The following is a 9,424-nucleotide window of genomic DNA, read 5'->3' on the forward strand; positions in this document are numbered from 1 at the left end:
TTTTAATTATTTTATATTAATATATTTATGTTGTGCATAAAAATTGATTTTTATATGTTAATATAATTGAATGAAAATATATAAAAAAAATATATAATATTTATATTTTCTATACGCTCCAAACGCCAAAAAATATTTTCAGCAAAAAACATTTTCCTGGAAAATAATTTCCCTAAAAACATTTTAGGTTGAAACAAACGGAGTACTAACAACAACTTTATGTGAATGTTAAATCAGAAATGCATATATTTAGAGTACTAACAACAACTGTCTTTGAATTTTCCTTAAATTTATAGAATTGAATTAGTTTTTGCTTCCTTATTTAGTAGAATGTTGATTGGGCATGACCTGTTGATAGCACGATCTATCTTGGGCCTCATCAATTATATATGGGCATGAGAGTCTAGTACTAGGGGGACAATTTTTGGGTACATCTGAAGGTGTACAAGCGGCCGGTTATTAATCGCCTAATAACTGCTAACTGCATAAACACATAATCGATGTTGTGGGTGGTTGTAAAAAATCGCTAACAGCATAAGACGGGGCAGTTAGCGGCTTTATGAATATGTTGTAGTGGTTAATAACCGCTAACCGCCTACCATTTATTATATAATTATAATAATAATATACAAAACAACATCGTTTTGGTGCATTTGATATATGATTTTAGTTTTGAGTTTAATGAAATTTATCTCTATTCGTAAAAAAATGGGGTAATTACCTTTTTTCCCCCATGAACTACCGGCCATTGTCAACATGCCATCACAAACTACACACTCACCAAAAGAGAGCATTGAACTACCATTTACATACCAAAACCCCCTTTTGTCATTCATCTTCGTTAAAATACTCAAATACTCTAACTTTATAATCAAATTTACATATAATACCTTAAAATTAAACAATTTTTTTTTAAAAAAAAAAAAAAAAAAAAAAAAAAAAAAAAGAAGAAGAAGAAGAGAAGGGGTGGCTGCCACTTAGGGGAAAGGGGTGACTTACAAGCCACCCAGAATCTGGGGGTGGCTGCGCGCCACCCTCTGGGTGCATCTGGGATGGCTGCGAGCCACCCCAAATCCAAGCCGGGGCTGGCCGCAAGCCGATACAAGCCAAACCGGGGTGGCCGCGTGGCCACCCCACTCCCCTAAGCCACCCCCTTTATTTTTTCTTTTTTCTTTTTTAAATATATATATTTGCCTTTTTTGGGTTAAATACACATTTGATCTTTGAATTTTGACAAGTTTATTTTTTTGTCCCTAAATTTCAATTCGCATCACAGACAGTACTTCAATTTTGGAAAAATACCAAATTAATACCTTAGTTAAGTTTTCCACCAAAAAACTAAATGTCTACCACGTGTCAACCTCTGAGGTTGACACATGGCAGTTGGCACTATATAAAATATTAAAAATCTGAGCCACCCCTTTGTTTTTTTTATTTTTTCAAATTTTTTTTTTAAATTTTATTATTTTTTAATTAATTTTTAAAGATTTTTAATTTTTTATATAGTGCCACGTGTCAGACCGTCAGCGATGCGAATTGAAACTCAAGGACTACAAAATAAAGTTGTCAAAACTCAGGGACTAAAAAGGTATTTAACCCCTTTTTTTTATTAAATTATTGTTTCATGGTATTTATGTCATTAAAAGAAATTTAACGTCTAAAATAAAATATTTCATCTGATTTAACGAGATTCCCTAACGAAATTGAGGTTTTGGTATGTAAATGGTAGTTCAATGCTCTCTTTTGGTGAGAGTGTCAGTTCGTGGTAGCATGTTGACAATAGCCGATAGTTCATGGGAGAAAATGTAATTACCCCTTTAAAAATAAAATTATTCTTGATCTTTGTTACATTTTGTAGCATTCTAATTATTATAAAAGACCCAAAACCATATAAAATATGCCTTAAAAAGAAGTTAAAGGAAGGCACAAAATATCAAAATATGCCTAAAATATCTATTTCCAAAAAGCAGTTATACGATTCAGACTGACCGTGCAGTTATGAGTTTTAATAACTATTAAACGCATAAGGCGGAATGGTTGTGGTTACAAAAATTTGATAACTGCTTAAAACGGTTGCAGCTGGCAATTAGAGACAATAATCACTAACTGCAACCGCTCTTGCACTCCTAAGTACACCATAGTATATCATTTTTCTTTTTTACAAAATTTCATCTCATCTTTATTACTGAAAAACAGCAAAACAACTTGATCCTGAAAACAAACAGGATATAGGGAAAAAACTGCTCCCTACAAACAATTTGAAAAATACAATTAGGAATATCCTCCAGCCAGCACTTATTTTCGTTAGACGTCAATGCATGCTTAGCCATCACGTGTGCCGCCATATTAGCCTCTTGATGAACATGTTTGAAATCTATTGTCCGCAAATAATGAATCTCTTGGCAAATACTCTCAACAAAATGACCACTCTTGGATAGATGAGGAGGACCTGAATTAATTTCCGCAACTACTTGAGCTGCGTCACCTTCAAAAACCATCTCAAAGAATCCAGCCTCCTTGCAAAATTGCATAGCTCAGAAAGCCGTCATTGCTTCTGCCGTTTTGGAGTCTACCACCACTTGTTGCACCACACATCGAGCTCTCAAAAAACAACCCTGACAATCCCGAGCAACAATCCCCAAACCAATACGGCCTCCCTTTAAGTCAACAAAAGCATCCCAATTTATTTTCACCATCCCAGACGGAGGAGGCTGCCATGGCTGGTGTCTAGATAAAAGACCATGCCCTGCTTCTGCTATATTAACCACCTCTTCCTACTAGATACAGGATTTAAATTCCTCTAGAGAGACAATTGCTTCATTTAAGATTTCATCAGGGTATCGAAATTTACCTTCAAAAACCAGTGAGTTCCTTCGTAACCATATTTTCCTTGCAATCACCGCCAATAGGTCTATAACTTATGGATCGAAGCATTGCAAGTAGTCATCAATGAGCTTCAGAAACGTGGAAACCTCACTACGACATTTATGAAAGCAAGACTTACTCCCCCCCCCCCCCCCCCCCTCTCTCTCTCTCTGACCAGAGCAAGGACAAAGCGGATCATCAATGACCCTTTTCTTTGTCAAGTTTACCCAAGTAGGTAGCAGATTTTGACAAGCTCGCCACATAAACAACTTTACTAGCCCCGGAACCCCCATCTTCCAAATGGTCTTCCACACCCCATTGTCCTTCTTTACATGTGAGCACTGACCCCCCATCTGGGTCTGGATTTCTTTACCCATATGATATCCACTCCTCACAGTAAAAATCCCATCAGAAGTTCCCCTCCAAACCAATCTATCAGGCGGCATGAATGGGCTTAACGGAATATATTTTTAATCACATGTGCTTCGGTAGCCTCAAAGACTTCATTGATCAATTCTTCTCTCCAACAATCCTACTCCTTGGTCAAATTAGAAACCAATGCATGCTCCCCGAGTATCCGAGGGATATATTGGACCGAATAAGTTGTAGGTGTGGGTAGCCATTTTGAATTCTACACTATAATCGATTGGCCATCCCCTACATGCCATTATAGCCCATGTTGCAGCAAGTCCCTAGCATTAAAAAATACTTTTCTACACAAAGAAGGGTCTAGAGCCAAAAGAAGCATCCAAAAAAGATAGGTGTGGATAGTATTTGGCTTGAAAAATCCTAGCAATGAGGGAGAGGGAATTTTGAATAAGCCTCCACCCTTGTTTAGCTAGTAAGGCCTTATTGAAGAGAACGAGATCCCGAAAGTCAAGGCCTCCCACCGATTTAGATTTACCCATTTTCTCCCAACTCATTCAATGAATTTTAGAGGATGTTGTCATATGGCTCCACCAAAAACTATGCATCATTCCATTGATTTTCTTGCATAAAGATTGAGGGAGTTGGAATACCCCCATGCAGTACGTTGGAATCGCTTGAAATACGGCTTTCAGCAAGATTTCTTTACCAGCTTGTGATAAAAAAAAAAAAAAAAAAAAAAAAAAAGTCACCTTCCAATTATTGAGCTTATTCTGCACTCTTTCCTTGATATAGTTAAAAGCTTGACTTCGAGCTTTTCCGACAAAAGTTGGCAACCCCAAATAAGAATCAATATGATGAGCTTCTGTCAAACCTGAGAGCTGAATGATCTCCTGCCTTCTCTCCAGACTTGTGTTTCGGCTAAAAAAGACTGAGGTCTTCTGCATATTCAATTTTAGTCACGAGCCTGCTTCATAAATACCCAAAACACTCAACGTCGCCTCCATTCCACTGAATTTTCTTTACAGTTGTCATCTGCAAAGAAAAGATGACTAATTTTAGGCCCTTTTGGTGAGGTAGGAACCCCTGTGATCACCCCTTTAGCCTCAGCTTGCTGTAATAAGCTACTAAGAACCTCAGCACATAGGAGGAACAAATAAGGGGATATGGGATCCCCTTGTCGAATTCCCCTGGAGGACTTAATCAATCCAACAGGATCCCCATTGATAAGGATGGAGTAGGTGACTAAAGATACACAAGTCATTATCATATTAACCCATCTGTCAGCAAAACTCATTTTCTTCATCGTCGACTCCAAAAATAACCATTCCACCCAGTCATAGGCCTTACTCATATCAAGCTTAATTCCCATGAAACATGTTTTGCTCCACATCCTCGACTGCATGCAATGCATCGTCTCATATGCAACAAGAATGATGTCTGATATTAACCGGCCTGGAATAAAGGCACTCTGTGTACACGAGATAATAGTTGGCAAAACTATCTTTAGTTGGTTAGCCAAAACTTTAGAAATCAATTTATAGATTATGTTGCATAAGCTAATAGGCCTAAATTCTGTAACACTAATAGAGGACTCGACCTTCGGAATGAGAGCTATATGTGTAGTGTTAATATTGCTATCCATCTTCCCCGAATTTAAAAAATGGAGTATAGCATGACATACCTCAGGATGAATTAAGGCCCAATTCTGTTGGTAGAAGCTTACCGAGCAGCCATCTAGCCTTGGTGCCTTTAAATGGGACATTTAATTCAGAGCACAGGAGATCTCTTCAAGAGTAAGTTATGCCAAGAGTTGCACCTTCATCTCCTCAGTCACCTTCCTGTCTATGGCTCGAAGACAACTTTCTACATCAAGGCCCCCTTCTGAAGTGAACAACTCCTTATAATAGGAGACAAAAACCTCTTCTATGTCCTCCTTAGCTGATCACAGTCAGCCATCCTTATTCCCGATCTGATGAAACTGACTTCTTCTCTTCTTCTGTGAAGCATGAGCATGAAAAAATTTAGCATTGCAATCCCCCAACTAGAGCCATTGAACTTTGGCTCTTTGCTTCCACTTTAACTCCTCCTGTTTAAGTGAGGCATGCAACTTCTGTTTGACTAGAGCTTCTTGTTCTGGGATATCATTGCTATCCGACATCTGAATGGAATGCAGCACCTCCAGCTTCTCTTTAATCTGTTGCTCAACAAGATCAACATTCCTCCTAACCCATTGTTTTAGGACTCTTTTACAACCATTAAGATTACTGTGGATCATATGCCAGGGAGAGGCTCCACCCCTTTTAAAACACCGCACCTTCTTTATAATCGGGCCATGGTCTTTGTGTTTAGCCCAACTTGCTTCGTACCTTAACATTTTATTCCTTGCCCAACAGACATTTACTGTATTATAGAAAGTCACCAACAAAGGATTGTGACCAAAACAGCCTCGAGCCAACACCTCCACCTCCACAGCAGTGAACATGGAGCACCATTTCTCATTTGCCACCACCCTATCAAGCCTCTCGCGTGTTTAATCCTCCCCTCCTCGTCCATTGCACCAGGTATATTTAGGACCCTTAAACCCCAAATCCGAAAGCTTACAGTCACCCAAAGCTAACCGAAAATCTTGCATTTGTGACATAGGACGAAATCTATGACTAGACATCTCAGAGACCGAAGTGATCTCATTAAAGTCACTCATGCAAAGCCACGGTTCAGGAGGTAAATTAGCTAAATGTCGCATCAAAGCCCAAGCTTCCACTCTTTTTGCAACCTCTGGGTGGCCATAAAAACCTGTAAGGTTCCACATATCACCCTGGCTTTGACTCTGCACCACAACATTTATATGTCTTCTTCTAAAATTTTGAATATCTACCTGAGTTTCCATTTTCTAGAACAGGATGAGACCCCCACTCTTCCCTTTACAATCAACAACAAAAGCACTATCAAAACCTAATTTCGTTCGAATGCTGTCGACTTTACTCTGCACCAACTTGGTTTTCATAAGGAATACCAAGTTGGGTCTCTTTGCCCTTACCAAATGGTAGAGGGCCCGAACTGCCCGGGGGTTCCCAAGCCCCCGGTAGTTCCAGCTTAAGCAAATCATGGGCGGGGGTGGGGTTGATCACCAGCCTCCGCCTGAACAATGGATAGCCTGCCCTTCTTGTTGGATTCACCCACATCTTCTTAATCCTACACATACACCTTCCTCTTCCCTTCACCTCCATGCTCCCTCTCAGCCGTATCTAGTAAATGAGCTCCCTAAGCCCTCTTTTTCCAGGACGATTTCACTCCCTTCGGATTGCCCCCACCACTAAAGGGATTCGCCTTGGATTCCATAGCCTTCTCTTTCACGAAAGGAAGGGCACGACTTCGAACTGTTGAGGACAGAGAGACTTGTGGCTGGGCTTTGCTTTGCACCTTCCCACACTTAAACTTTTGTATCTGTTTTTACACATGGATAGTACGTGTCCGTGAGAGAGTCTCTTTCTAGCAATAGTTCTTCTCCTTCCTCTAAACGCTGCCACGTCATCTTATTAGAGACTATCCCACTGGCCCACATATTTATTCGATAACTTTTGACACATTGGTAGTCGACTCGACTACGTGGATTTTAAATTTATATGTTTTACCACTCGCAATAGTACGAATCAATTGTACTATAGTAAGGGTTATCAAACTATAGAGATTGTGGGTTGTTTTGCGTAATGGGATACTTAAAGAGTATATTTAACTTAACTTAAAAATAAAAACAAAGTAACGGTTGTAGAATTGAAGCTAAAACAAATCAAGTGATTAAAAACTAGAAAATGAAACAAACTTAAAAGAAAACTTAGGGTAATGATCTTATTAAATCCTCAACCAATGGAATGCTTAAAGTCTAAACGGATCTTCCTAACATGCATGATATGAGCGCGTAATGGGCGTCAATCATTACGACGACCTCGACATGAAAATACTTTCGTTAAGACGTAATAATAAAGCACCTAGTTTCACATTAAACAACCCCACGTAAAAATTAATCTATAATTGAAAAACGTTTACACTACAAAAGGTGTGGGGTGATCAATGCTCCCTAACTTACTTCTCTATAAAACATCTTAATAAGCATACACAATATATGAAAACCATAAGTAGGCCACAATGATAAGGTATCTAGTTTCATACCGATCACATCACGTAAAAGTTACACTATAATTGAAAGACGGTTTAGACTATTAAAGGTGTGAAACGACCGGTGCTCCCTAGCATACCCTATAAGGTAAATCTAATAAGTGAACATGCATTATGTCAAATAGAACCATTGCAAAGACATCGTTCTCTTTTGAGAACGTTGGTTTTATTTAAGAAATCAAGAAAACTTATAGACAAATATAACTCTTTTTCATGAATAAATGGATTGGAATATTGAAGACAAAACTTTTTAGCATGAGTTTTGTAATCCTATAGCCTTACACAATCATCAAACATATCAAAAAAAACTCAAGAACATCAAGAACACTCCATGGCTTTTGGAAAAGATTTGATCAAAACCCTAAGAACTAATTTAGCTATGCATAATTGAATCTAATCTAAGCATGAAATCTATGGAAAACAGTAAAGAAACAAGAAGAAAATGAATTAAAAACAACTATATTAAAATTATAAAATTTGGATTACAAAAAAAAATAAAAATAAACCTAAGCTAGAACATGAAGACCAAAGAGGAAAAAGAAGAAGAAATTGCTCTCTGGATTTTGACCCAGAGAACGTGCATCAAAGGAATTACAAAACACTAAAAATTAAGTGATACACCTGAGAAAATTCGAAACCCCCAAAAGATGCATGAAAATAAACCTAAATCCTACTTCCATATATATAGGAAATTGGATTTACAAAAAGACTACAAAAGTTAATTCTAGCCAAGCATTTAGAGCTGGTCGCCGTCCATTTCTGTCTATAGAACTCAACTTTTGATTTGGATCGCACAAAGATTTGGAAATATCTGGATCTTCTGGAAGATGCGAAGTCGATCGATCAAATATATGTCAATCGATCGATCGACTTTTTTATGCTCTGAGAATCGATCAATCGCATTTGAATAGATCGAAGTTGGGTTAATTGAAAGTCGATCGATTGAATTATTGGCTGCACAAATAATTGATCGATCGAAATGCCTTGGACAATTTTTCATCTTTAAGGATCAACCTCGAACTCTGAAAATGACCAAATTGCCTTTGATGTATTTTCAGGTCTAATTCAAGTGTTTTGAACTAGATTTCAACTAAGACCTGAAAATAAGACATAACACAAAACTACAACAAAACGTTATATATACAACACAAACTAGGTTTAACAAATGTAAACTAGGTCTAACAAATGCAAATTAAGGGGTCTTAAATCGAATAATTCAAGACTTATCACACGTGGACTGCGACTTGACCCCAGAGTGCATTCCATCCTGAGAACCTTCCATATCTGTCCCCCCTCCCCCCCCATGATTCACGTTCATTAATATCTTCGTTACAGCCCAAGACACTGTGCCTTCTAAGGAAAGTCTCTTCCTCCTCCAAATCATGCAGCGCTCCCATATCAGACCATAGTTCCAGTTGGCATGAACGCTGATTCGTTTCAATCACATTCGACTTCCCATTATGAGAATACGAAGAATCAATTCCTTCACCTAAAACCTGCTCTGAATTTTCAACGGTTCTACGTGTGGGTGCCCTCCCAACATGGAAAGAATCCTCAGCATTGATTACTTCACTCAACGTATGTTTTCTTTCCTTATCCAGCATAACCACCAGCTTGTTAGGGTTGCATTGCAGACTCGCGTCACCACCACCATCGCCGCTGCTTTTTGTCGTTGGGGTTGAGGGAGACTTGCTACCACCCTGTGTGGCATTGGGTCCCTTTGGAGGAGTCCCATCATCCCTGTTAGGCCTTCCTCTGCCCCACTTTGAATCCGCGCGCTAAGTCTCGCTGAATAGGAAAGAGAAGTCGCAGCCAAGGACCATAAGGTTGGTCCTCTTCTTTGCTCGGAGGCCGGCAGCTCCCAAGACTACTACACCCCAAATGGCCATGTAAGATAACTCCACAGTTGTAACAGAACTTTGGAAGCTTTTCATACTTGAAAGCTATCCAAAGGGCCTTGTTTTGGATGTACAAAGGGCCTTGTTTTGGACATACAACTTCCGCCCTCGGGCCAGTG

Source organism: Alnus glutinosa, chromosome 14, assembly GCF_958979055.1.
Source record: "Alnus glutinosa chromosome 14, dhAlnGlut1.1, whole genome shotgun sequence".
Taxonomy (NCBI): Eukaryota; Viridiplantae; Streptophyta; class Magnoliopsida; order Fagales; family Betulaceae; genus Alnus; species Alnus glutinosa.